Below are 25,767 nucleotides of genomic sequence, written 5' to 3'. Positions count from 1 at the left end.
ATCCATGGAAAGAAGCTAAATTTGGGCTTCGAAGATGTGGACCACACGGTTTCCAAATGTGTCCCTAAATGGAACAGGCTGATCTCTGGCCCCAGGATGGACCTCACCTTCATGACGCGTGGTCCAGGGAGTCCGAGGGACAAAACAGGGAACGTTGTCTGGATCCCTGAGACAGATCTTTAGCCAGTTAAGAGAGTGACCTACCTGTTGTCACCGGGGGCGGCTCCCAGCAGACCTGCACACAGCTCTTCATGCTAAAATCCCGAGTGGAGGATCCACCTGTCAAAGCGATCAGAGAGAGAGGCAGTGTTCTAGGAAAGCTGTGAGCGCTTTAATTTCATGAGGTGTCCATTGGGGAGCCCACAGGGTTTGGGTGGCTCCAGAAAGAAAGGGAGTCAGAGAAGTGGATGCACGATCCAGAACTGCACACGGGGGCAGCAGAAGGGAAAGATGAGTCTTGTGGTGACGGGGTCCACCAAGCCCTCTTGGGGCTCGAGGAAAGGCGGGGGCACTGCCGGTCCCCGGGGGAGGAATGCACAACCCGGATAGCCAGGCACGAAGGACCAGCTGGGAATGGAGCAGCACGGAGCCCTCCGATCTGCCAGCCCCGAAACAAACATGGTCAGCAAAGCAGCAGGGGTGGAATCCAGCTTTTTGTCTGAAGGGGCTCATCAGGGATGGAGTTGGGTTCATCTGAAGAACACAGAGCTGGCTCAGTATGAGGGACTCAGATGCCACCTCCCAAGAGACAGGGCCACAGCAGTGTCACCCAGTGGAGGACTGCACAGCAGGGATGAGACATGGGCACAAGGAGGCAGGCCTGACACACATGAATGGGCCACGGGCTGCAAGCTGCAGAGCGCGCCCAGTGTGCTGGCCCCTCCGTGACGCCCCACCAAGCAGAGCAGTGCCCTGAGATTATGCCCCAAACTTCAGGCTAACCACCACCACCTGCAAGATGAAACACGGCCCTGGGGTGGGCTGGGGCTGAAGACTACTTGGGTGAAGTCACAGAGTCAATATATTCTCTTTTGATTGGCTGAAATATTTCCAAATAAGAATTTTCCCAACCTATCCATGTTGTTCCTTTCTCTTAGCATGAAATGCAAACTCCTCCCTCGCAGCAGTCAAACCTGCCTCACCTGACAGGGCTCCTGTCTCCTCATTGTTTATCTGCTAGCTCAGTGACTTCCATTCTCTTTTATCACACCACACACTTTCTGCCACAGGGCCTTTGCATTTGCTGTTCCCACAGCTTGAAAACACTTTCACTGTCTTTTGTTTGACTGCTCCTTTTGTTACCTTTGTCTCTCGGTCCAGGATCACCCCTATCTGCAAAATGTCCCCCGTTTCCCCAGCTGCTCAGTCCCTTGGTGGCATCCTCCTCACAGATGGGCGACACTGTGTCACCATCTATGATTAGGTCTTTTTTGCTTTCTTGGTGATTCCCTGAAAGAAGGTTCTTGTCGTTGCTTTCCTTGTTGAAAGCTGCCACCCAGCCCCTGCGCCAGAATTTAACAAGTATCTGATAAATGTGTGTAAAATGAACACTGAGTGCCATGTGAGTTTAAACGTTTAACCGACGCCCCTATCACTGGCAGGGAGCCCTCCACCGAGCTGGGCATCCAGGGGACGGGGCAGTGACAGCAAACTCTCCGGGCTCCTGGACACCCACATCTTGACTCTGCATGCACATGATTTCCTGGCAACGTGGGTGCAGAACAAATGTGACTTCCATGGGGACAGATGGCCAGCACATCGGTATTTCCTGGTGGGGTCTGAGGTTTCAGCGGCTCCCTGGCCCTGCACTTGGTCACATCCCTTGTCAGGGTGGCAGGGAGCGCTGTGCCCAGGGCAGGAACTTCCGGCTCCGGGTACCAAGTGCTGCACCCCGCTGGGCCCCAAGTGGGACTGGAGCCGCAGGTCCAAGCTGGGTCTCCGTGAACCAGGGTGGACACAACTGAGCATCCAGGACTGGGGTGGTTGCTCAGTGGTGGAGCGCAGGCCTGGTGTGGTGGAGTTCCTGGGCTCCATCACAGCACGAAAACAGACAAACAAAAGCACAAATGATAAAAGCAGTGCCCCTGGGCTTAACAGCAAGCGGCAAAGAGCCAAGTGCTGTCGGCCGCGTATTACATGACCGGCCACAGCCACCCCTCTCCCCACGGCCCGAATCACAAGAACTGTAGAGCATCGTTTATGAACCGGGATCTGAGCTGGGCCACCATGGGGTAGAGACCCAGGAGCATTTGGCAGCCCATGGTAGGAGAGGGCGGATGGCTACTCAGGCTGGGTGTCAACCCAGTCCCATCCCTGCCAAGCTGCATAATTGGGAGAGGGATCCAGGCTCCTCTGGCCAGGAACTGGCTGAGCTGCGTTCATGTCACAAAGGGGGAATTCAGCAGGGCCCCTCCGTGAAGCCAAGGCCCATGGTACTTCTGTCACTGAGCTGGAGTCTCAGGCAGAGGGCAGAAAAAGCCTCTGAGCACCAGCCCTGCAGCTGCCCCTGGCCTGTCTGGGAGAGAGTTTCAGGTCACCTCCCCGTGCACACAGGGTCAAAAGGTGCCAGGTCCTGTTCCAGCGGAGCCCCTCACCTCTTAGCTTTGCCACTGAGTTATGAGCAATGTACAAATGAGTCGTAAAGGTAGAAGAGAGGGCAGGAGGATGGCCTGGGCCAGAGGACTGGGGGGAGAAAGCGGAGGAAAGGACAAGGCTGGCAAGGTGTGCATGGTATGTCTGTTACTTTTCTCTTCTTGCTGAGACAAAATACCCGACACTCAAAATTAGGGAAGGTTAGCTCACGGTTTGTGGAGGTTTTAGTCTGTAAGCAGCTGGCTCCAAGACAGGGTGGCCTGGCAAGGGGGCAGAAGACAGCAAAAGCAGTCAGAGCACAAACGGGTAAGAGCAAGCCTCTTTTCTCCCCCATTATAAGCAGGCTACTACGCCCTAGGGTGGTCGTATGTAATACTCACACCATCTCTGTGCCCTCCTTTTGTACAGGATGAAGTGTTTACAAAGTGAGGCCTCTGGTCCCTGCTGGATCACTTAGTTAAACTTCTAAACTTCTCAAGTTGACACAAATGTATCAACCATTACAGTGGCTATAACCCCAGCACTCTAGGAGGCTGAGGCAGGAAGATTACAAATTTGAGCTTGATCTAGGCAATTCAGTGACTTACCAGGGCTGTGTCTTAAAATAAAACATTCAAAACAGGTTGGGGTGAGTAATGTACAAGGGCAAGGCAGGGTGTTAACCATAACAGTGAGAATCAGAGTGCCAGCCGCAGCATTGAAGGAAGCCAGCAGCAGCTGACACCCAGCCTGAATCTGGGAATCTGGTCTTTTTCTAAACTCACCCGGCCCTGATAGGCATCCTGCATTCAGAGTGACAGCTCTGAAGTCACCCGCTGGGGAGCGGTGGAATCAAGACTCACAATCAAGTCTGCTGAAGTCACCCTGTGTGCGGAGCCACGCTGGCTTCCGCAAGGGTGTGGTGTGTGCCCTGGTCATGCCCTGGGCCAGCCAGACAAGTCCCACAAAGGGCTGTCAACACAAAAGCATGAAAGAGAACAGATGAATTTTTCTTTGAGTCTTTGAAGATTTTGCTGTAATTCCTGGCCCCTACTGTGTGCCAGGGGCTTTGGGTGCCCCAGACCCGACATATATTCCAGTCCTGCAGGAGACAGACTGTGCAGAGGTGTGTAAAGTCACTTTGTGCCCAGTCATTGCTACAGCAAAATACCCGAGGCCAAAGACTTTATAAAGTGAAGAGGTTGTTTAGCTCCCAGTGTTCGGAGCTGAGTATCCGAGATCTGAAATCTTTCTGCTCGGCTGCTGGTGAGGCACCCTGGCTATGTTACCTATTACAACTGATGGTCTCATCATGGACGCGTGTTGAAAGGGGATGATCCCACGGTAAGATAGGAAGCCTGAGAGATTCAGGCTTACATCAAATGAGGACAGCCTGCTCTGGTGGGAACTGACCAGCACCCCATGAGAACTATTAGTTCCTCCTGAGAGCAGTACCCTCTTCCACTAGGCCCACCATCAACACTACCATACTGGGCAAAGACCTTCCAACACGGGACACTCTCCAGCAGTATCTGACCTATAGCAACCCTTTCATAATTAATCTTTTTGATGTACAGATAGGGATGCTTAGGTTCAGGGAGGTAAAGCCGTTTTCCCAAAGTCACACAGTGAGCACGAGGCAGGGATAAACTATCTGATCTTAAATCCCATGTTTTTAAACCTACTGCAAAAAGAGGACCCTACAAAAAGAGGCTCAAAGTACAAATTTGAGGAGGTTGGGGGAAAGGGAACAGCTCTGTGAGGCCTTGGTGTGCCTGTTTCTAGAGTATAGTTTGGTGGCAGGAGAAGGGAGAGACCAGAGATGGAGAAGTGGCTTCCCAGAATGCACCACGGCAGGCAGGGAAATGCTACCGCTCCCCTCCCCCACCGCAGTGTAAGCTGTAAGTGAAACTGACAGAACCTGACACACAGGGCTGCTGGCTAATCTATTTAGGCCTGAGTGCAGTTGAGGAAGTCAGGCTCATCCTGCAGCCCGCAGAGCCTGTAAATCGGGAGGCAGGTGGAGAGCCACGCGTCTTTCTTGCTAGCTTGGCACAGCAGCTTTCTCTGGGCAGGCACCTGGCGAGCAGCCTATTCAGGAGACTGGCACAGGGCAGCCAGTCTTGAGGTTCCAGGTGCATTCAATGCTTCTCGGGAAATGTGCCATCTCTGGGTTTGTCTCTACCATCCTGGAGCGGACGGATAACGGCAGCAGGTCCCTGCCGCTGTCATTTCTAAGTAAGGAGACACTTGGGACCATCTCCAGGCCTGGCCAGGGGCCTCCCTGCAGGTGAGCCGCTGCTGGCCGGTCACTCTGGCAAGGAGGCCACATGCAGGCATGGACACCAGGCCGCCCCAAGTCCATGCTCAGCAGAGTGGAGCTCACTGTCCAGCCCACAACCATAAGAGGCAGCACAGTCACCCCTACCTTAGCCACTTTATTGAGGAGCATACTGAGACCCAGAGAGGCCAAGACCCTTGTCCCACTTGTCAGTGTAGGAAGCAGAAGTCCCTGACTGCACAGCCTTCCTGGTGCATGGAGAGGCCACAGCACAGCCTTCAGGACAGACCCCCGGCAGGCAGACTCCCTTCGCAAGGCTGGCTCCGCTCCAATCTGGGCACGGCCGGGAGATGCTGGGGACTTCAGTGATCTTGGCCCGGGCCTGAGGTGGGCAGATGGGGGCGGGGGAGAGGCTGGCCTGCCCGCCTTGCCATCTGGTCAGCGTTCCTGGCTGCCCACCAGGCCTGCACATGGCCTTTGTCCTACTGCAGCAGGCTGTTGGGGACTGATTCACTGGCATCTCCTCTCCTGGGAGCAGTGGAGTACAGCAGGCCAGGAAGAATAAACCCCAGACCCCGAGAAGGCGGCACCTGGCCATCCATGGACAGTGGGATTCCGAGCACGGGCTGGTCGCATCTCGGCCTTACTCAGCTCTGTCACCTGCAAAGGGGATTTATCCTAAGATCCACCTCAGCAGCGTAAGTATCGTTTACTTGTTTGCTTTTGCTTGATTGTAGTTTTGGTATCAGAATGAAACCCAGGCCCTTCACACCAAACTGCATCTCCTACCCCTTTACAAATTTTTTGAGACAGGATCTCACTAAGCTATTAAATTTTCCAGGATGGACCTAAACTTGTGATACTCCTGCCTCAACCTCTCAGAAGGCTGGGATTACAGGTGTGCACCACCACGGCTGGAGGAGTTACGGGGATTTGTTCAACCACTCCACACACTAGGAACTGGGTACCTGGTCTGCAGGGGCCTCCTGGGAGTGCTGGGGACACAGACGCCACTCGACCTAGCCATGCTGAGTCTGTGGCAGGTCAGCAGGTGGGACAAGCTAAAGGACAAGGAAGCTGGGGTGCTCACAGTCACTGTGAAAGTGAGATCTGAGCAAAGATTTGAAGAACAGTATGGAGGTGGGGACAGACATTCCAGGCTGAGGGACTCAGACAGACAAGGCTCTGGCTCGAGAGACTGCTTGGTAGTTTCCAGGGACTCCCAGGCCGAACACCCAACAAGTCAGTCCATGGAGCACCTTAACCCAGCTGAGAGAAGCTGCTCGGGTGGGCTGGGTGCTACCTGCAGACCCCCAGAGGCAGGTGAGTACGCATCCATCGCTATGGAGCTCAGGACAGATGAGGACAAAGGCACAGCCATGTGTCCAGGGACAGAGGGGAGTCTGGGCCCCACTCAGGACAATGCACCAGTACCACTCATGGTCCTGAGTTTGGAAAAAAAGTACACGGTCGGCTGGATCACAGCTGCAAAGAAACCCAGGTCTCAACGCCTGGTATTTGTGACTCCTTACCTTATATGGCAAAAGTGCTTGGGTGAGGTGGCTCGGGTGAGGTGACTCAGCTAAGGGTCCCCAGATGGGAGATTTCCCTGAATTGGCCAGGTGGCAGCTACAAGTGTCCAGAGAGGGAAGAGCAAGTTGGAGCCGTGGGCACGGAGGGAGAGGTGAGGCACGGGCCGAGAAGTGCAGGCAACAAGCCGAGAAAGAAAGCTGGAAAAACATTCTCCTCCGGAGCCTGCCCCAGGCTGCCCTTCACCCAGGAAACCGCCCTGGGGCTTCCGGTCTCCAGAGCTGCAGGGGGATAATTGTGTGTTGCTTCCAGCTCTGATTTCTGGGCTGATTTGTTCCCCTAAAAGCCACAGGACAGGGATACGCAGTCTGAGGATTCAGTGAGGGGCGGGTCTGCACTGGCTCTGCTTTGCAGGGTACACACTGACTTCCCGGGGACTCAGAGCTACAGTTCCAGGGCTCTAGGCTAAGCCAGGCTGCAGGGCACTGAGGCCCACGAAGGGCTTTGCACCCCAAGGAGAAGGACATGGCCAGCAGGCCTCATCTCCCACCAGGGGAGCCCTCTGCACCCCAGACGTTTCTTAGACTGCCCATTGCGCCCTTTGGAGAAGGCTCCCGCTGCCCGTATCCGGATTTTTCCTTTGGAGCCACCGCGCTGCTTCAGAGACCTGGTTCCCAAAGCTTTTGCCAAGAGCTCTTTTGCTACCACACTGAGCTGGTTTGACCCTCTCTCGCCCCACTGCGCCCCATCCCCCTTCTCCACAGTGGCCCTCAGTCCTGCGTTGCAACCAGAACTGCTTTCTCCTGCTCCTGGGCTCCTGCCTGCCTCAAGTTTTGGAAAATCACTGGCTGAGCTCGGTCCTTCTTCCAACAGGTGCACTTTTAGAATCGCTGACTTGCGTGCATTTATCATACATACCTGCTTTTTACTGTACTGATTTTCAGTATTAGTCTATTTTTATTTATAACATTTATTCTATTTAATTTAGTCTGTTTTCCCAGCACTTGGGAGGCTGAGGCAGGAGGATCATGCAAGTTCGAGACCAGCCTGGGCTACAAACTGAGCTCAAGGCCAGCCTGAACTGCATAGCGAGACCCTGTCTCAAAACAAACAAACAAAAAGGACAAAAAAATTTACCGTTTACTTTTATTTATTAACTCATTATAAATATACCTTTAATGTAATCATATTTTAACTGATTGGTTATTATTCATTGTCAAGTTTAAATTCTCTAAGAATCCTATAATAAATTTGCCCTCATTTCATAGGACAAGACTGAAGTTCAGACAAGTTCAGTAACCCACTCAAAGTCACACAGCGAAAAGCACAATTGAAATTCAAACTAGACTCATTCGGTTCCCTGCCAGCACATGTTCCCCACTCACTCTCCCAGTGCCTGCCAGGCACCCCACACCCCAGGTACTCCCATCTGCTGCCCTGGCTGCCAGATTCCAGCCTGGGTTGACTTGGGGTTCTGTGGCCCTGTTTTGCTTTATGTCGTTTTTCTTTCATAAGAACTGACTTTCCCCATGTGTCACTCAGGCCTCCGGGCCTTTGACACATGCATCTGGACCTCCCATAAATAACTGACGCTGGGCATTAAATAGTAAAACGGGAATGAAGGTTGAGACGGGGTGGCCCGCAGCAGAGGCAGGAGAATCACAGCCTGCAGGAGCTCCCTGGGGCGCCGCTGCCAGCACCAGCCCAGCTATGAACTTTCTCGTGGTTCTGAGGCTGCAAACTGACCACGAACTACGGTTTGTCCTGAGACCTCCTCGGCGGTGGACAGCCACCTCCTTCCTGTGTCCTGCCAGGGCACAGGACAACTGAGTGTCCCTCGTCCTTGGAGGAGAGAACCCACGATGCCCATTTTAACTCTACTGTCTCTTTATAGTCCTGTACTGCAGACACAGCTCTGTCCTGAGGTTCTGGGAGCAGGACATCAGCATAGGAGTTTTGGGGGATAATCAAACATACCCACCCTGGCCAGAGCACTTACCACCTGCAAGGCACTGCCAGTGCTTGCCCTGTAAGGGATGCCAGCATGAAACCCCACTCACAAGAGGTCGGGGCACAGTCAGACCCCAGTCTGGGCTAAAATCCCACCTCTGTCCAGCAGCAATCAGAACACAGCACCAGCCGGGTGTGGTGGTACATGCTTGTAATCCTGGCACTTGGGAGGCTGAGACAGGAGGATCTCTGAGAGTTCAAGACCAGCCTGACCTGCACAGGGACAGCCTGTCTCAGAAGCCACCCCCACCCAAAACAATGAAAAACACTGACCTCGGAGGCTTAAGAAATGAACATTTAACCCACATTGAGTGCTGGGCATACAATAAGCATCAAGACACAAGGGCACAGCTAGGGAAGGTTGACCTGTAGATGCCCCTCTGCTGAGACCGTTCTCACCCCCTGGGGCTCTAACACTTTCTCCTCCAGGTCTTAATTTGCTTGTTGAGCTGACTGTCCCTTTGGGTGGCTTGTACCACTCACTGGAGTTACAAATGGGTCCAATCCCTTTTATCAGCCTTTTTACTAATAAAATCAATTAAAAGCCTACAAATGGATCAAATCTAGTCAGTTGCTTGAATCTGAATAACTCCTGCCCAAATATAAACATAAAAATTATTACTATTCATATGAATTTTTAAACTTACAATAACCAACACATTTATTACTTTAAATTAAAAGAAATGTACTTTCATTTGTGAGTTTCTTTCAACACATTTTGCACATAAAGGTAGCTGATTTGTGCCCAGGGCACAAGTCATCATAAAGCATTTGGCTTTTTTTGCAGCGAGATCGGTGCCTGTTTCTTCAGATAATTTCCCATCGGATTCTCTCTGTCCCCATGTATGCATTTCTTCCAAACCTAAATAAGCTTTTATGAAGTCAAATTTTTTTCCAAGTAATTTTTACCAATGGCATTTCTTTGCAGGTTAATAGTTTATCAATAATTAGTTCTCTAAATTTTAACATGGAAATCTTACAAGTACCCTCTTGCTGGTACGGATAACGTGCATGTACAACTGCTGTACTACAAATCAGCGTTGTTATAATTTTGAGACCATTTTAATGTTTTCCTGGAGGAATTGTAATATGATGACATCTGGTCTGTAGAAACGAACGCCTTTCTTTGCATAACTGCAATCAAAGACCCCCCGAGAAGCGACAGGAAGCGAAGCCTGTGGCCAGCGCACAGTAGGTGCTGGGCGTGTGTTTGTGGCGGATTTTTGCTTATGTTTTCTTTGTGTTCTTTTCCCCTCAGTGCAATGAAAAGATCTAACTGCTCCTGCTACGCCTGCAACCAACCCCCAAAGCAACAATCAGGGCTGATTCTTTACCTAGGGCTTTCTCCCCTTGCCGCTGAAAGTTCTAGAGTGCTAGGACCAGACACTGCGTTCTAATCGAAATAGATCTTTAGAGTTCTGTCCGGTGCCCCAGGGGCCAGCTGTCTGAATGGACAGGTGATCTGGCATGATGATGTCGTCTCTGTTGTTAAATGTGCACTCTCACTTTACACAATCCCTTATACATTTTACACAATCCCTTTAAAACAAGAAATGTGGGCTTGGGGAGGTTGGTTTGTAGGAGGGGATGGTCAGCCTGGCCGCCAGTCTAAGTGCTTAATTTGATCACATGCCCAGCTCAGCAGTGCAATCCAATGTGATTGTGCTCACCCCGGGGAATGCACTTGGCCTCCTCGGCTGTGACAGGAGAGTGCTACCACCTCCGGGCTGCATCTGAGGACCTAGGCCCCGCACAGGGTGGGGACGCTGTGAGCTGTTACTATTTTAGCTGGTGGCGACCTGAGGAGGCAGCAAGGCTGGAGGATTTGGTTGAAGGACTGTCATTATTCCGGGATAAGGACTGTCATTATTCCGGGTTGTGGACTGCAAATCCCAGTCCGGCTGTAGCCTGCGACCCCGAGCAGTTGTTAAAGGGTCTCATCCCCAGACAGAAGCAGGTGACAGTCGACTGCCCATCTGGATGGCCAGTGAAGGCCTGGGCAGGGTGGCGAAGCTGGAGCCCACTGAGGATTGGGGGAAGTACACTCTGTGGACAACTGTAGTGGTCCTAGCTTATGAAGCCCCAGGTGACAGGACAGGCTGTTCTGTGGGCTTCCAAGTCCTTTCCAGATAAGAAATCATTGCTGAAAAATGTGGCTACACTTCAGATATGCTACATAGGAACATGGAGCCCCAGGAGGGTGAGGAAGGATTCCAGGGACAATAGGGGTCTCTAGGGCCAGGCAGGATGTCACAGCCTCTCCCTTGTGAAGGGCTGGGAGCTTCTTGGTACTGCTGTAAGAAATGAACCACCAGTGGGGCATAGTGGTACACGCCTGTATCCCAGCACTCGGGAGGCTGAGGCAGGAGGATCGTGCAAGTTCCAGACCAGCCAGTGTGAGCTCAAGGCCAGCCTGAACTGCATGGAGAGATCCTATCTCAGAAAGACAAAAAAAAAAAAGACCACAAACACAAGGGCCTAAAGCAGCCTGATCTGGAGGTCAGAAATCTATAAGCAAGGTGTCAGGAGAGCTGCGTTTCCTCTACAGGCCTCTGGGGAGAAGCCCATTTCCTTAGCTTTCCCAGCTCCTAGAGACCTCCTGCACCCTCGGCTCCTCCTCTGTCTCCCAGGAGCGTCCCTCTGACCACCACTCCTACCCTTTCTCTTCTACCTTCTCTACCTTCTTCTTCCTTGACTCTGGCCTGCAACCCACACCCCTTATAAAGCCCTTGGGGACTGTGTCATGCCCACCCAGAAACCCAAGAAATCTCATCACAAGATCCCTGACATAATCACATGTTCAAAGGTCTTTTTACCACACAAGGAAGCACAGTCCCTGGTTCTGAGATTAGAATTAATCATTGTTGAGTGGGGCATTATGGCCTGAGGCCCAATCCTGTACAATTTCAAGGGTTTACCGGTTTTTTATGGACTGTCCCCTGGGATAAGAATCCCCACTCTGATGTCTCACAGCACAGCTCTAGGAGATACAGACTGATGTGCCTAGGTTACAGACCTGGGTTACAGACTTTCCAGGACATCTGGGTTATACTGGCTGGGAAATCTCACTTCCTCTTTTTGAGCAGCCATGACCACAAGCCCACAAGCTCAGACCGAGAGGCCTAGCCTGCAGTCCCCTGTTAATAAGTGGCAGAAGGAGGCCCTGAACCACAGTCTGGGTCCAGAGTCCATCCTTTCAACTCCTGCCCCCAAGCTCTGCTTTACAAATACACACTTCTTTGGGGATAGGGCACTCCTTTGTTTAAACCCAGAGCTCAGTTTGCTGAGAGAAGAGACAGACAGGGTGGGGGTTGCTCCACCTGCATGGAAGGCAAAGGCCTGGTGTTCGGTCAGCTGCCTCTCTGGCCATGGATCTAGGCTAAAGGCCTGCCAACACAGGGCCTCGATGTCTCCCTGACTCAGCCCCTGTGACCAGGAGCACATGGGGCCACCTGACGCCTTGTGTTGTGTGCAAAACCTTGGCCTCCCTCTGAGCTGCCATCACACAATGTCAGGGTTGGGATGAGCCACAAGCTTGGAGCCCGGTCTGCGCCAGACATTTGCACCGGGAGCTACACCAGCACCATCTCTGCCCTTCAGGGTAGAGATCTACAAGGTGACCTGGAGAAAGGGCAAAGAAATGGAAATGCTGAAGTAGCCAGAAGTGAGGGTCAGCGAGGGACAAGACTTCCCCTGAACCCAGAGAAAATGCCAGGCACCACCCCAACCATAACTATACTGTCCACTGCTGCTTGCTGAGAGCCCGCCTCGAGCTGGGCAGAGATGGTGCCCTGGGTAAAGGTGGTCCCCTGGGGGGCAGAAACAAAGCTGCTGACCAGCTGTTGTCTCCCCCAGTCATTTATTCAACAAACATCACCAAGGCATGCACAACATGCTATCAGTAGTCTTGAGACCGGGGTGCAGCATCAAGAATCTCAAAGGAAACAACCCAGCTCCAGGCAGCCCTATAGATATGCTTTTTCCATACAAAACATCAGTGCCAATAGGAAAATCGCAGTTGTGTGGACAGAGATGCCTCACTACCATACAGGAAGCCACTGGAAGACCTTTCAAATAAGCTCCTGCTACCTCTCCTCAGTGTGGAACTGTCAAGCTTGTTGCACAAGAGACTCCCAAGGGGGCCTCTGGACCCTGAGGGTTGGCCATTCTGCTGGGATGAGCCAAGATGCCTCTGGGAGCAGCACAGCATGTAGGTCCTCTTTCTGCAATTTTACAAATGGATGTGGCTAGGCCCAGCCAACCAGTTTCTCCTATTTCCTATGGGCGTGGCCAGCCCAGCCAACCAGTTTCTCCTATTTCCTATGGGTGTGGCCAGGCCCAGCCAACCAGTTTCTCCTATTTCCTATGGGCGTGGCCAGGCCCAGCCTGTCAGTTACTCCCATTCCCCGTGGGTATAATCAGAACCCTTGAGACCCAAGGCTTTGCTCTGGTGTACAGGAAATGCCAACTGCTCAGGGCAGTGTCTGTGGGATTGCAGGGCACCATGGGGCCTAGAGCTGCTGGGGACCACCTTGTTATCACAAAGGGAGAAGCTGCCTGAGGAGGGCACCCTGAGAGGCAATGAGAGCAGAGGTAGAGTGTGCAGGAGACTCCAGAGGACACCACCTGAACCCAGGGATCCAACCAAACCACTGGTATTTGTCTACTAAAACATTTACAGTAAAATGACAAGAGTAGGACCCCAAAGCAAGGTGGGCCACTGCCTGACTCCCTGGGCAGCTGCTGCCTTCCCTACTGTGTCCTCTTGGAGCAGTCAGCTCAGGCGCCCACAGAATGGGGTTCGGGGATTCCCGGTGGGGGTGGAGGTAGGGCAGGGGGAGTCTACTTCTTTCCTGACCAGGGTGCTTTGAAGATGACTGTTAAGGCCATTCACACAGAGAAGCCTTTGTCAGGGTAAGGACACTGCTCCTGGGCTGAGAGTTGGCAGATCTCTCCCAGGGCCACTGCACCACCCCACCCCACGCACACTGTCATTCGTCGCCTATGGGAACGCATCCAGGGTGTGACGGGAGAGGGAAGGACCTCTAACCATTGTCAGGGTTATAACATAATGGATCAGCAGACACACAGAGGAGAGGCACGGAGCTGAGCCTGAAGGCTCTGTGCCTCTCCTCCTGGGGGCTGGTGTCTCACCTGGACCTTGACAGCAAGGCCCCCCACAGCCTCCCTGGGCCCCATGCTGCTCTCAGAGTGCCCTTTCCAAAATGCAAATGTAACAGCTCCACCCTTGGCCAAGATCCCTTGGGGCTCCCTCTTCCTCCCAGGATGAAGCCCTGCTCAGGAGACCTTCAGGGCGGGATAATTACCATGCACTTCACAGGCAGCATCTCATTTAACTCTCTCACTCCCTTACAATCAATCACACCACCTTGCTCTGCAGCCATGCCCTGCAGGCACTCAGCAGCATCTCTGGTCTCTACCAGCAACATCTCCAAAAAACCGAAAATGTCTCCAGACACCACCAAAAATCCCGTGTCACTGAAAACTATTACTCTACACGGTGGTTTCCAGGGTTAAAAGCAGCTTATATGATTTTATACTGAGATCATTAACACTGTCTGTGCCCAACACCTCAACAAGTGTGCTATATTTCCCTGCCCCCTGGATCTCAATGCCTGTCTCCGTTTTCCAAAGCTGCCACCTCGGTTCCGGCCAGCATAATTGGCTGGGCTTCCAAACCAGCTGTTGGCCTCACCTTCGTGATATCTCTCCCTGTCTCCCTCCCTGCCTTCCTTCTTTCCCTTTCCCTGGTGCTGCGGAGTAGACCCCGGCCTCTCACACTAAGCTACACCCTCAGCCCTTTCTGATAGTTTATTTTGAGGCAGGGTCTCACTAAGTCACTAAGTTGTCTAGGCTGTGCTCAAATTTGCCATCTTCCTGCTTCAGCCTCCCAGAGTGCTGGGATTACAAAGCCGCTCCAGCCCTGCTGCACAACATTGGTGGCTTCCTGCCTATCTGTCATTTGAATGTCGTCTTCATATCGAAGTTTCCAAAGCAAACACCTCCAAGTGGCTGTCCTGCGTCACTCTAGACCCTAACATGACCCTGTGTTAGGTGTAGCTAAGGCTGCAACCTGCAATCACTGACTTGTTTCTTTGCTGATCTCACACCCCCGGTGTCAGCTCTAGGAAGGTTGCGACAGGATAGATAGTGCCAGGCCCCCGGAAAGCGCTCGGCAAACAGCCCACCATGAGCACTGCACTGGCCACAGGCGTGGCGGCTGTGTGCAATACAGTGACTTTTTCTTGTTGCAGTGCTAGCATGGAACCCAGGGCCTGGGGCTCTACCTCTGAGCCGCACTTCCAGCCCTGGTACTGCACCTTGATTGCCAATCCGGCAGCAGGTTGCATGCCATGCTTGGCTGTGAGAATTTCCTGGTGTAGTTTCTATGAAGTAAAGAATTCTAATAGGGGGGAGATGATTATCATTTCGTGTGCTTTTTTGGGGGGGTGTATTCTATCTTTGTGTCAGGAATCTGCTTAAGCAAGGTCTGTATGTTCACGTGCTCCCCAAGACTGTTGACACAAACCACTGTCTCCAGACACAAACTGAACCCACCTGGGTGGCTGCAGAGGCTGCCGGATAGTCACTGTTCTTGTGGCCTCTGTCTGGCCTGGATGCCTCCTCCCCTTGCAGCCCCCAGGGAAATGAATTGGTACTTTCTACCCTGCCCGTGGAAGCCTTCTCTCCCCCGTTAACCTGCTGTCAGTAGTCACCTCCTTGATTTTGACCCTCCGAATAATCATTTACCCAAGGAACATGGGCTCCTGTGTTTGCAGATAAGGAACTCAGAGCCCAGAGAAATGCAGTAAGTTCCCCAAAGTCACACAGCTTGTTGGCAAGAGACCTGGATCTTGAACAGCTCAGAGTGCCCCTGGCACATGGCTCAGTACTCAGGGCACTCTGCTTCCTGAGTGTGTGCTGTGTGTCAGGCACTGTGCTAGAATCTTGATTTGACTGCTAGATTTTTGACCACCCCCCAAGGTGGCTGCCACAATCATGTCCATTTTACAGAGGAGAAAAAAGAGGCTCAGAGAAGCAGAGGGACACATTCCCAAGCGGACAGCAGGACTCTGACTCCAGACGGATGCTCTGTGCTGCTATCAGTCTACTGCTCAGCATGGTCACCCTGAGTTTTGCAAGGCAGCTGGACATCATGGTTTGATGGCTCATTTGTCTTTTCATTTTTGTTTTTGACCCAGAGGAAATAGAGCAGCTTAGGAAACACACATTATGGTTCCTAAATAAACACAGAAAATAAACACCCAAAGTCAACAGAGAGGAAGCTTGTTTGTTCATACCTTGTGCCCAGAGAGGAGAGGCACCTGCTGCCCGACAGCTCTCAGCCCCGGGCCGCCACCGTCCACCTGCTTAGAGACAACCTGGCTTGCACCCCGACCTCTCCAGGTTGTCAAATGCGATGGCCAGGAGCCCAGCCCTGGGGCAGTCTTGGAACTTTATCAGGAGAGACACTGAGGAGGCCATGGTTCCATTAGACCTCAGGATTCCCCAGATGGAGCTCATGACAGCTTTACACTACATCTGTTGCTACAAGGCCTCGCCGGAGTGTGACTGTCACCTCCTGAAAGACAGGAATCACAGCTTCCTATCCTACAGCAACCCTTGGCCCGCCCAGCTTGGTCCCAGCTGCGGGAAGTGACCTCACCTATGACAGCAATCAGCAGCTGGCGAGGATTTCAGGCCTACCGTGTGTCTTCAGCCTATTGACCAATTTCATCCTTAAAACAGCGCCGCAGCATCTAGGCTCAGAGATGTTAACTCATTTGCACAAAGATGCACAGCTCCCAGGGGCCATGTGAGGCTTGTGAGCGCCTAAGAAGACCACAGCGCTTCCTCTTATAAAATTGAACATGTGCACAAAACAACCAGCGTACCGTCTACAACATGGCAGCTCCACAACACGCAGCCCGCGGTGTTATTTGCAGGGCAGCAGGGAGGCAGGACCCGGAGAGCCCTTCTGGTCCTGCCCAATGCCCTGTGTACGTGGGTCCTGCCCTCTATCCCAGCACGGCAGGCCCTTTGATGCCCAGCACAGGGCCAGAATCTGACCCAGGGCAGAGGGTGCTGTGTCCACAGATCAGAGCTGGACTTGCCTTTGATCCCCACGGCCAGATTAGGTTTCTGCATAGAAACAGATGCACAAGGGCTTGACATCTGCAAAGAGGCGACTGCTCAGCCTGCAGCCATGAGGCTGGCGGTGCCCGGCTATCCAGTGCTTGTTGGAAATGCAGTTGCCAGGTCTCCTGCCTGCGGCCCTGGCTGTCAGCTGCCAGGTCTAGGGCAGCAGCATCCTGTATTCGGTTTACTTAAGATACAATTTACACATATAAACACAGTTTTCAGTGCACCTCTGGACGAGTTCTGACAACCATCTATATCTGTGTAGCTGTATGCACATCATGACGTGCGTCTCCTGGACTCTGGAAAGGTCCCTCGCATGTGCACCTCCTTTTAGCTGACCCACTCTCCTGCCTGAGCTGGAAGTTTCTATAAACAGAGTCCCACAGCACATGCTGCTGCCTGGGTCCCAGCCACCTTGTCCCTCTGTCCCTCGTGGCTGGGCCCCGTGTGGCCTCACGGCGTGTTAGTGCTTCACCTGCTCCAGGGCACTGGGCAGCGTCTCCCCAGGCTGTCACAGATGCAGCCACAGTGAGCACGGTGCGCCAGGCTGTCGCTTGCTGAGCAGCAGGACGGCAGGGTCACAGGGAAAAGCATGGACCTTAGTCATTTCTCCAGGTGCTGTGCTGCCCAGGTGGGACCTCCAGATGACAAAGGGATCAGCTTTCCTGGGACACTGTCCCTGAGTCAATCCATCAAACCCATGCAGATGGCTTGTCCTGACTGCAGATGGCACCTGTCCATCCTGGGCCAAAAGCCCCGCTGCCAAGGGCCCACCCAGCTTTCACGCCTTCTTTCCCTACGGCCTAGAGATTAAATGCATTGTTAAAAGGCATCGCTCACCATCCTTCCTCTATGCCACCAGGGACCTCTCTCTGAATCAATACCATTAGCGAAGGCAGGAGAACAAAGTTCTTAGAGTCAGTGGTGAAAAAAACCCAGGTGACTGTAGGCAAGTTGCTTTGCCTTTCTGATCCTTGATGTCCTTATCTGCAAAATGGGTACATTACAGGGACTACTTGGTGACACTGGAGTACATGAGACATATTTTTTTAAAAAGGGGTGGCAAGCTGGGTGTGGGGGTGCACACAGGTCATCTCAGCATTCTGGGAGGCTAAGGCAGGAGGACCACAAGTTTTGAGTCTTGCCCAGACAACTTAGTGAGACCCTATCTCAAAAATTTTTTAAAAAATAGGAATGTAATCCAATGTCAAGGCCCTTGTTCAATCCCCAGTACCATAATTAATCAATCAATCATGGTGGCAGTGGTAAACTGAGCAGCAGGCAGAGGTACGGAAGCAGAGGGACAGTAACCGGTGGCCAGGCTATTATCCAAGACCCCTGCATCCCCCACTTGCAGGACATGGGGTGTCCTTTGCTAAACATGCAGCTTCTTAAAAAAAAAATCATGCTAGTTCAGACTACAGTGAGAATGGTGCAGAGATAGAAGACTTTTGAGAAATATTCACATTGAAGATTCAGGATCCTGTAGTCTCCTCTGGTTATTTTATTCTAATTACCTAGGTTTTTTTAATTAAAAATTTTTACTGTTTCTAATGGGATACAGAAGACTTGAGTGATTGAAGCCATATCTGTATGAAACCCCAGAGCACAGGCCTGCAAAGCACAGCTCGAGCCTTGAGTGGGGCTCACGGAGCCTCAGATGCCTTGTCCCCAAGTGTGGACCCAGCACAAGCCTGGAGAGGTGGCTAGCTCCAGGGCACAACAGGTGATGGGAGGCCAGAGAAGGGAGCCGAGGCTGGGCAGGGCCACCGCGGGGAACCGAGCCCAGGGAGCCTGGGGAGGAGGAAAGGGACAGATGGGCTCAGCCGGGTGTGGGGTTCATGCAGCACAGTGCCGACACCCTCAGGCCTAACGTTCTGGTTCCAAGGTGGGCCTGGGTTTGACTCCCGCTGATGACTTCCTTCTTGGCTGGGTGAACTCCAGCAGGTTATTTCAGCTGGGCCACAACAAGGGTGTTAGGAAACCACGTCACCCTAAGCCAGGTGCACAGGTGCACTCCTGGAATCTCAGCTACTTGGGAGACTGAGGCAGGGAGGATCACTTGAGTACAAGGCCAGCTGGGATCCTGTCTTCAAAACAAAACAAGTACGCTTTTTCCTAGTGGAGGTGCCAGAAGGGTCCATGAGCCTGAGCGGGCAGAGCAGTCAACACGAAGCAGGTTATCCTGCTTCCTCTACATACAGGGTGGAGCTGGTGACTGCCTATAACAGGCAAATATCCCACAGCCACAGCGCCTGGGGACAGACAGCGGCTGGCGGAGGGGACCCTTTTGCTGACACTATGCAGCCCTACGTCTGAGTCTTCTTTCCATCTCTCCCTACTCTGGCTGCTCCAGATGTCACGGGGAGGATAACAGACTCTCCCAGGAAACTCTGGGCCGGAGGCCTAAGCATTGATCAGCAGCAGCCTAAGTGGTACTAATGACCCCGTTCCTTGGAAGCCTGCTGGGCACATTTGCTGCCTACCTGCACACCGCTCAGGCTTCCAGACACACAGCACTGGCCAGGGATCCCGTGCTCACGGTTGGAAACTGGGCAGGAACTTTCGGGGCTCTGTGATCTGCCTGTTTCTGCAGTTAAACCTCAGAACGCACACGAGCCTGCTGGGTGTCTAAGAAGCCACAGATCTGGGACCCTTCACTCTTTTGGCACTTTTAGGAATTGTTTAAAATTGAAATTGAAGAGGTATAGTGGGGCATCCCTGTGATCCCAGCACTCAAGAGGCTGAGGCAGGAGGATTACGGCATGTTTGAGCTTTGGTCTGGACTAAGCAGTGAGTTCAAGATCAACCTGAACTACAAAGCAAATTCCAGTCTCAAAATTAAAAAAAAAAAAAAGCTGCAGATATAACTCAGTGTGGAGGTCGTGGGTTCGATCCCCAGCATTCCAATATTGTGCATGTATACATAAATAGGAAAACTTAAAACAAAATTGAGAAAAGCACCACAGTGTGCAGATTAAAAGTGTTCTTTGGGGAAATGAGTCACCATGAGGCAAGAATTTTAACAAGCACTTGTGGGTCAAAGGCAGAGGCAGGGGCTGCAGGCACCTGCTCACGGCCACTGCAGGCGACTCCAGCGAAGGTACCCGCCCTCCCCACTGCAGTCCCCACCGCGTCCTGCTGCCTGAGTCCCATCAGTGTCTCCTTTGTGCCCCCCGCTGGCTTCTGGGGAAGGGGGCCTCACACACTTTGCGACCCTGTTCTTCGCCTCAGTAGGTCCCCAAATGCGGGCTCTTAGCTTTGCAGCGATTCTCCGGCCCCAGCTCCTTCCTTTCTAAGTCTCCGGCTTTCTCTTTTGCTGCCATTTTGACCTTGGGCAGAGCTAGAGGTCACAGAGCCAGATCTAGTGAGTAAGGTGGATGAGCGCTCACTGCAAGCTTCCCTGAGCTTGCTCTCTGTGGGACGGCACACTCGCTGTGTTTTTTATCACACCCCCTAAAGATACAAAAAGAGGACCCCCAGAACTGCTTCAGCAAGCGGCAAGAACGATGGCCTACATGAACTCGCCATGCAACCCGGTGGGCCTCCTCGGCGACCCTCCTGCCTCAGCCTCCTGTGTGCTGGGATCACAGGGCTGCACCACCGTGTCTGCCAGGGACAAGTGTTTCCAAAGTGAGGAGGGTTAATGGCAATGCGTCCTTTAGTAGAATAAATACTTTTAAACCTTTGCCATGTGTTGGATCACACTGCATGTTAGCCTGTGACTGCGGCCTATTAGAGATGTCGCCCGGGGTGGTTTTCTTTCCTGTTTCTCTATATTTTAAGCGAAGCAGCCAGGACTGGTTGCCTGCGTTCTTACTGCTGCCCGGGCCTCTTCCTTCTCCTCTGGGTTCTTCTAACACTGGGCATCGAACTGTACTCTTGGCAAAGTGCACAGATCTTCGTGGCCTTCGTTCATTCATTTCCACAGACGTTACATGGGCAACTCCTGGGTTCTGGCTCTTTGAACACAAGAGCAAGACAGAGGCGAGCTCAGCTGAGGTTTTTCTTCTACTCAGAGGCAAGCAGAGACATGAACCACAGGGAGTCCAGGAGGGGAGTGGTTTCAATGGGAGATCAGGGCAGGGCTCCCAGGGAGGGGCCACAGGAATGGCGGCAGAGGTGGCAGCAAGTGCAAAGGCCCTGAGGTAGGAATAATCTTGGAGGATGGGTGAGCTCGAAGGGAAGCAGACGCCTGTTTGACAGATAGGAGACAAACTTGTGATGACTTTGCTTTGAGGGGTAGATGAGAAGAGAAGGATCTTAGCCTCAGAGCCCTGTCGTGCACTGCGTATTTATGCACCGCCCAAAGTGATATTGCGATGCCCTAACCCCAGCATTATGGGAGAGCCACAAGCCCCCTGCCTATCTTGCCATACTTGTGTATAAAGGAGAGGCGATTGGGGCACGGTGAGGAGACTGCCACCAGGGAAAGAGTCCTTGGCATACAGGACTCCCTGGCACTCGAGCTTCAATGATTCTTTTCTGTGCTGAAATTACCCAGTCTAGCCTGAGATATTTGTTACAGCTGCTGAGCTGACTAAGACAGGCCCTTTACTGAGAAAGAGACATCAGGATAGTGAAGGATTACATAGGTTTCCAGATTGTGAAATCCAGAAATAAAGCTGACACAGCAAAATGACAGGATCATATCAATGAAGGCTATATCAGTATGCCACGGGTGCACAACCCTGGTTCATTCGGTAATGTGCCAAGCACCCTTGTCTCTGAGCTTTTGCCTGATGATGATAGCTGTTCTTGAAAGGCCCTGTCTCGGCCAGCTTTCTGTTGCTATAAGAAAATACTTGAGATCATCAACTTAAAAAGAGAAAAGGTTCTTTTTGGATTATGGTTTCGGAGGTTCCAGTCCATGTTACCTAACCCTCTTGCTAGGAGCTTATGGTGACACAGCTCCTCGTGGTTGGAATGTGTGGCACCTGTTCACCTCATGGTGGCCAGGAAGCAGAGAGAGAGAGGAACAGCAGCCAAGGTCCCCATGTCTCCTTCTGGGGGCATCCCCAGTAGTCTCACTTCTTTCCTCTAGGCTCTACCTCCTAAAAGCTCCACATCCCCCATAATGCCACAGGTTAGAGGCCAAGCGTTTACTCCATAGCCTTCGGGGTGACCCTAGAACTCCAAAACACAGCAGGCCTCCCTTCCCTTCCCTGTTTCCTTACAGCTGAACTGAAAACCTGTTTCCTTGCCAGGGAGTGACAGCTTCCTCAGAAGTCACTTCAAAGTCAAGGCTTCTTTACCCACTCGCCTGGCCAATAGCACAGCTTGGATCTACTCAGGGGCAGTCTCCTGAAACCTCCCCACTTCTCGGAAAAGTAGCTTGTTCTACCCCACAGACCACAGCAATGTCGTCGAGTATTAAGATGATGACCAATGCAAAAAGAAAAACAATCATGGACCTGTTTGGTGGGGGGACAAAAATCTTCAAAGGTACCAGGTGTAAGAAAGGGTATCTCCAGATAAAGCGGGGCAGGAGCCAGAAGTGTCTAGACAGGGAGTTTTTGTTTTAGATGGAGCTTGTGAAACCTCCCTAAGAAAAAATAAGCAGATGACGTTCCCATGAAACAATGCCTGGAATGCCTCCGTGGCTGAGGAAAAGCAGGTCAGGTTTTCACGATATCAGCAAACAATCGGTGTGAGGGTATAGTCAAGGTCAGGCCCAGCTAGGAAGAAGGAAGAGGACTCGGGCCCCTCTGACACACTCCCTGGATGTGTGTGGGTGCAACTATTCACAGTGGTGGGCACAGGAGTGTTTTACATGCCAGGGATTTGTGTACAGTGCATGCTTCAGCCCCCATAACCCTCTGTGAGGAAGGCAGGTATTGTCCCCATTTTACAGATGAGTAAATAGCATCAGATCAGAAAGGGTGGGTTTGTCCAGGATCACAAAGCCAGCAGGCAGTGGACCTGGAATTCTAACCCACATCGTCTGGCCCTAGAGCCCACTCTTTCCATATATCGGAAGTCCCAAGCTTGGCTGGATGCTTGGCTCAGTAGGAGGATTGTTGAAAACGTAGAGCCTGGGCCCCACAGGCCATGCCAGGGCCTGTGAATCTGTTTTATGAAGTTCGTAAAGGCTGTTGATCCAGTTGATGACCTGGGCGAAGGGTGTCTGGGACAGAGCCCTCCATGTCCACTTGGTCTTGTCCACTTGGTCAAGCTGGAGCTACTTCCCCCAGGACTCCCTTTCTGTCTGGTTCAGGGTACAAACTGGCCAAAGCAACAGGATGTGGATATTTGGGAGGCGCTCTCCACTCTGCTTCCCCCCATACTCCTGTTAGACCTCATTCCCGCCACCTGTCACAAATCCCGCATCCCATGGGTCACAAGGGCTCGGCTTCCCTGGCTGACCCTCAGTGATGCCACCGTCCACTCCGTCCTGTAGCCCTGAAGCCTAAGCTTAGCAGCAGGAACTCAGGGCGGAGGTGACTGTGTTTCCCCAGCCCTGGGGATTCTTGCGGAGGTTCAGGACCTGGCTGCCTAGGGATTTAAAAGCCTGGAAAAAGACGATGTGCTTTAATGCCAATGCAGTGTAAACGGTAAATTAAAATGGTTAAAACAATTAGAACCAGAAGCCACAAACCACGGTGTGTATCGAAGATGAGTCTATTCTGACCAATATCCCAAAAGACAGCAGATTAGGGGTTTGGGGGGTGGTGGCAAAATGTTCTGCAATTACATAGGGGTGGTGATTGGACAATGTTAGGAAACTAAGTGGCACTGGATTGGTGACTTTAAAATAGTTGGTTTTATGTCACATGAATTCGTGAGGCCTGATGGTACAGCTACAACAGTCAGCACTGGTGGCGGTTCCATGCTAAGGCTTCGGCATTCCGTGACACTGATCTTCACCTGAACCCCGAGAGGGTGGCGGCATTAATCTCCCCACCAAATACATATCTAAGACATACAAGACCCAGGTGAACTGACTCAGGATCCATGCTTTTAAGTAATATGCCATTATGCTAACACCAAATTATTTCTTGGTGTATAAGACAGAAAGCAGACATCAGCCAGAGCAGCTCTCAACAGACCCTGGAGGTGGGATCCCAGCCCTGGGCTTTAGCCCAGTGAAGGCAGGAGGAGGGATGGGGCAGACCGGCTGGCCCCTAGGTCGGAGTCCAGGCCTTCTGAGACAGAGCCCCGTGGCCACATGGTTGGTCTGCTTTTGGACTGGGCTTATCAGAATGGAAAGATTTTCAAAAGTTAGTAACAACACCTAAAAATGTACTACGTACAGTCAGCTTCTTTCAACCTCACAAAACCCTAACATGATTCTCCCCGGGTGGAGAAGTTAAGCAGTGGTCCCCAGGTCACTGAGGTCATTAGGACTGTCACTTTACTGCAGTGTAACACATGTTTCGTGGTAGAAAACTTAGAAAGTACCAGTCAGAAAAGATGGAGGGGGCAGGGACTAAAAACCTCTCATAATCCATTAGCAATAATCATTAGAAATGTAATAACAGATGCTCTTCCAATAGTGTCTGAATAATTTTCAAAACAAAAAATAAACAGAGCACCTTTGAAAGATGCCCTTTTATGTTGCTAAATTCTGATTACCTTTCCCTATCTGTCTGAGTAGGTCTTCATTGCCACCACTTGTGACCACCATGTGAAATTTCCCCTATGGATGTACCAGAGTCAGTCAGTTTCCCAGGTCTGTATGCTGGACATTTGAGTGGTTTCCACCGGAACGTATTTCAACTGAAAAAGCTTATTGAAATGGACCTCAACTCTCTTTACCACAGCAGTGTGGAGCTCAGAACTTTGGCGGGGAGCTGAGAGCAGCTGGCAGAAGATCTAAGGGTCAGGCACCCACAGTCAGGCTGCATATTTATTTCCAGGGCAAACTTTTGGTGAAAAAGAACCTCATTTTCTGTGCTGAGCCTCAAAATTCTCACCTAAAACAAAGGGACTCTGTCTCTGTGATTCTCTCTGACTATGTCACCTCTGAAAGGGTTTGCTTCCCTGGGGACATGGAGGTCACACACCCCAAGACATCTAGCTGGAAGGCAGGGTGTGGACCCTGCACCTGCGACTCAGGTTCCTTACCCCAGCTCCCCACTTCCAAGCTGGGAGCCCCAGTTAGTGAAAGCAGAAGGAAAACTTGACCGTACCCCAGCTTCACCTGCTCCTAGTTCCTTGCATTTAGTTGATTTTAAAAACCACTCCTTTTGGAGGCCACACAGCTGAGCCACGGACATTATCAGTCTCTGGCCAGCTCTGCCGTAGATGACATCTTTGACCTGTGAATCAGGATGATAACGGTTGCCTAGGTTACTTGGCAGGGGCCTAAAAGCTGCTTTTGTTGGAAGCAAAAGACTTTACTTGGGCGGGCACAAGGGGTTCGGGATGTGTAAAAGAAAGCTGCAAACTCCACCTTCAGCTCCTGCGGTTACAGGGAGCCATTGGGCTGGGGATTTAGCTCAGCGGCATAAGCACCTGCCTTGCAAGCAGGCGGTCGTGAGTTCGATCCCGGTATCGATTAAAAAAAAAAAAAAAAAAAAAAAAAACACATTACAGACAGTTAGACAGGGCTGGGCCCAAAAGACACCTTGCAACCTTGGAGGAGACAGACACCTCTGTTGCAGGTCAGATCTCAAAACAAAAGACAAAGCAGAGGCAACCACACCCTCAGGTAATAACCTCAGGGACTGATACTCTAAATAGGCACCCCTCACCCCCAGGAAGTCAGAAGGAGCCACTAACCCAAGCCCCTGCCAGCAAAGGCCCTGTTCTGTATTCATACCTGCTCGCTGCGTGACTCACCCGATTTAATCAATTTTATCTGAGTAATCACAGGCGTACTCTTACTTGGTTGAACATAGCTCTGTCTACCATGCCCGCCTGTGCTGGGTTCTCATTTTTCCCCACCTTGGACCTGCCTCACCTCACGGTTTTGCTCTATAAAAATCCCTGGAAAGGGCAGGGTTCTTGGCAACCTGCTCCAGACCCCTACTGTCTCTCAGGCAGAAGCTTTTTTCTCTCAATAACTATATTTTGCTCTTAACCCCCATGGTTATTCTTGGTTTTTAGAGAACACGAACTCATACTGGACATTCTAGGAGGCGGGAAGCTTCTTTCCCCCAAATCAACGCTAAGGTTGTCATTTAGGAACTGGGGTCCTCGAAGAGCCTCCAAAACTGGCCGTGCATGCACAGACCCCCGATTCCTTCCCAGACTCCTGGGACAACCCT

General features: G+C 51.9%; 1 protein-coding gene across 5 annotated transcripts in view; it reads right to left on the bottom strand.

The window, feature by feature from the left end:
• Tmem51 (transmembrane protein 51) overlaps nt 1-25,767 on the bottom strand; it is a 45,763-nt gene that overhangs the window by 7,587 nt on the left and 12,409 nt on the right. For all 5 annotated transcript variants that reach the window (XM_013154041.2, XM_013154039.2, XM_013154042.2 and 2 more), the window contains one exon: nt 205-279. The gene's annotated coding sequence lies outside the window, so the exon portion shown is untranslated. The remainder of the gene's footprint in view (nt 1-204; nt 280-25,767) is intronic.

The sequence above is a fragment of the Cavia porcellus genome, unplaced genomic scaffold, assembly GCF_034190915.1.
Source record: "Cavia porcellus strain 051 isolate PalLab524CR breed Dunkin Hartley unplaced genomic scaffold, mCavPor4.1 scaffold_25, whole genome shotgun sequence".
Taxonomy (NCBI): domain Eukaryota; kingdom Metazoa; phylum Chordata; class Mammalia; order Rodentia; family Caviidae; genus Cavia; species Cavia porcellus.
This window is presented reverse-complemented; position numbering and strand designations above follow the sequence as displayed.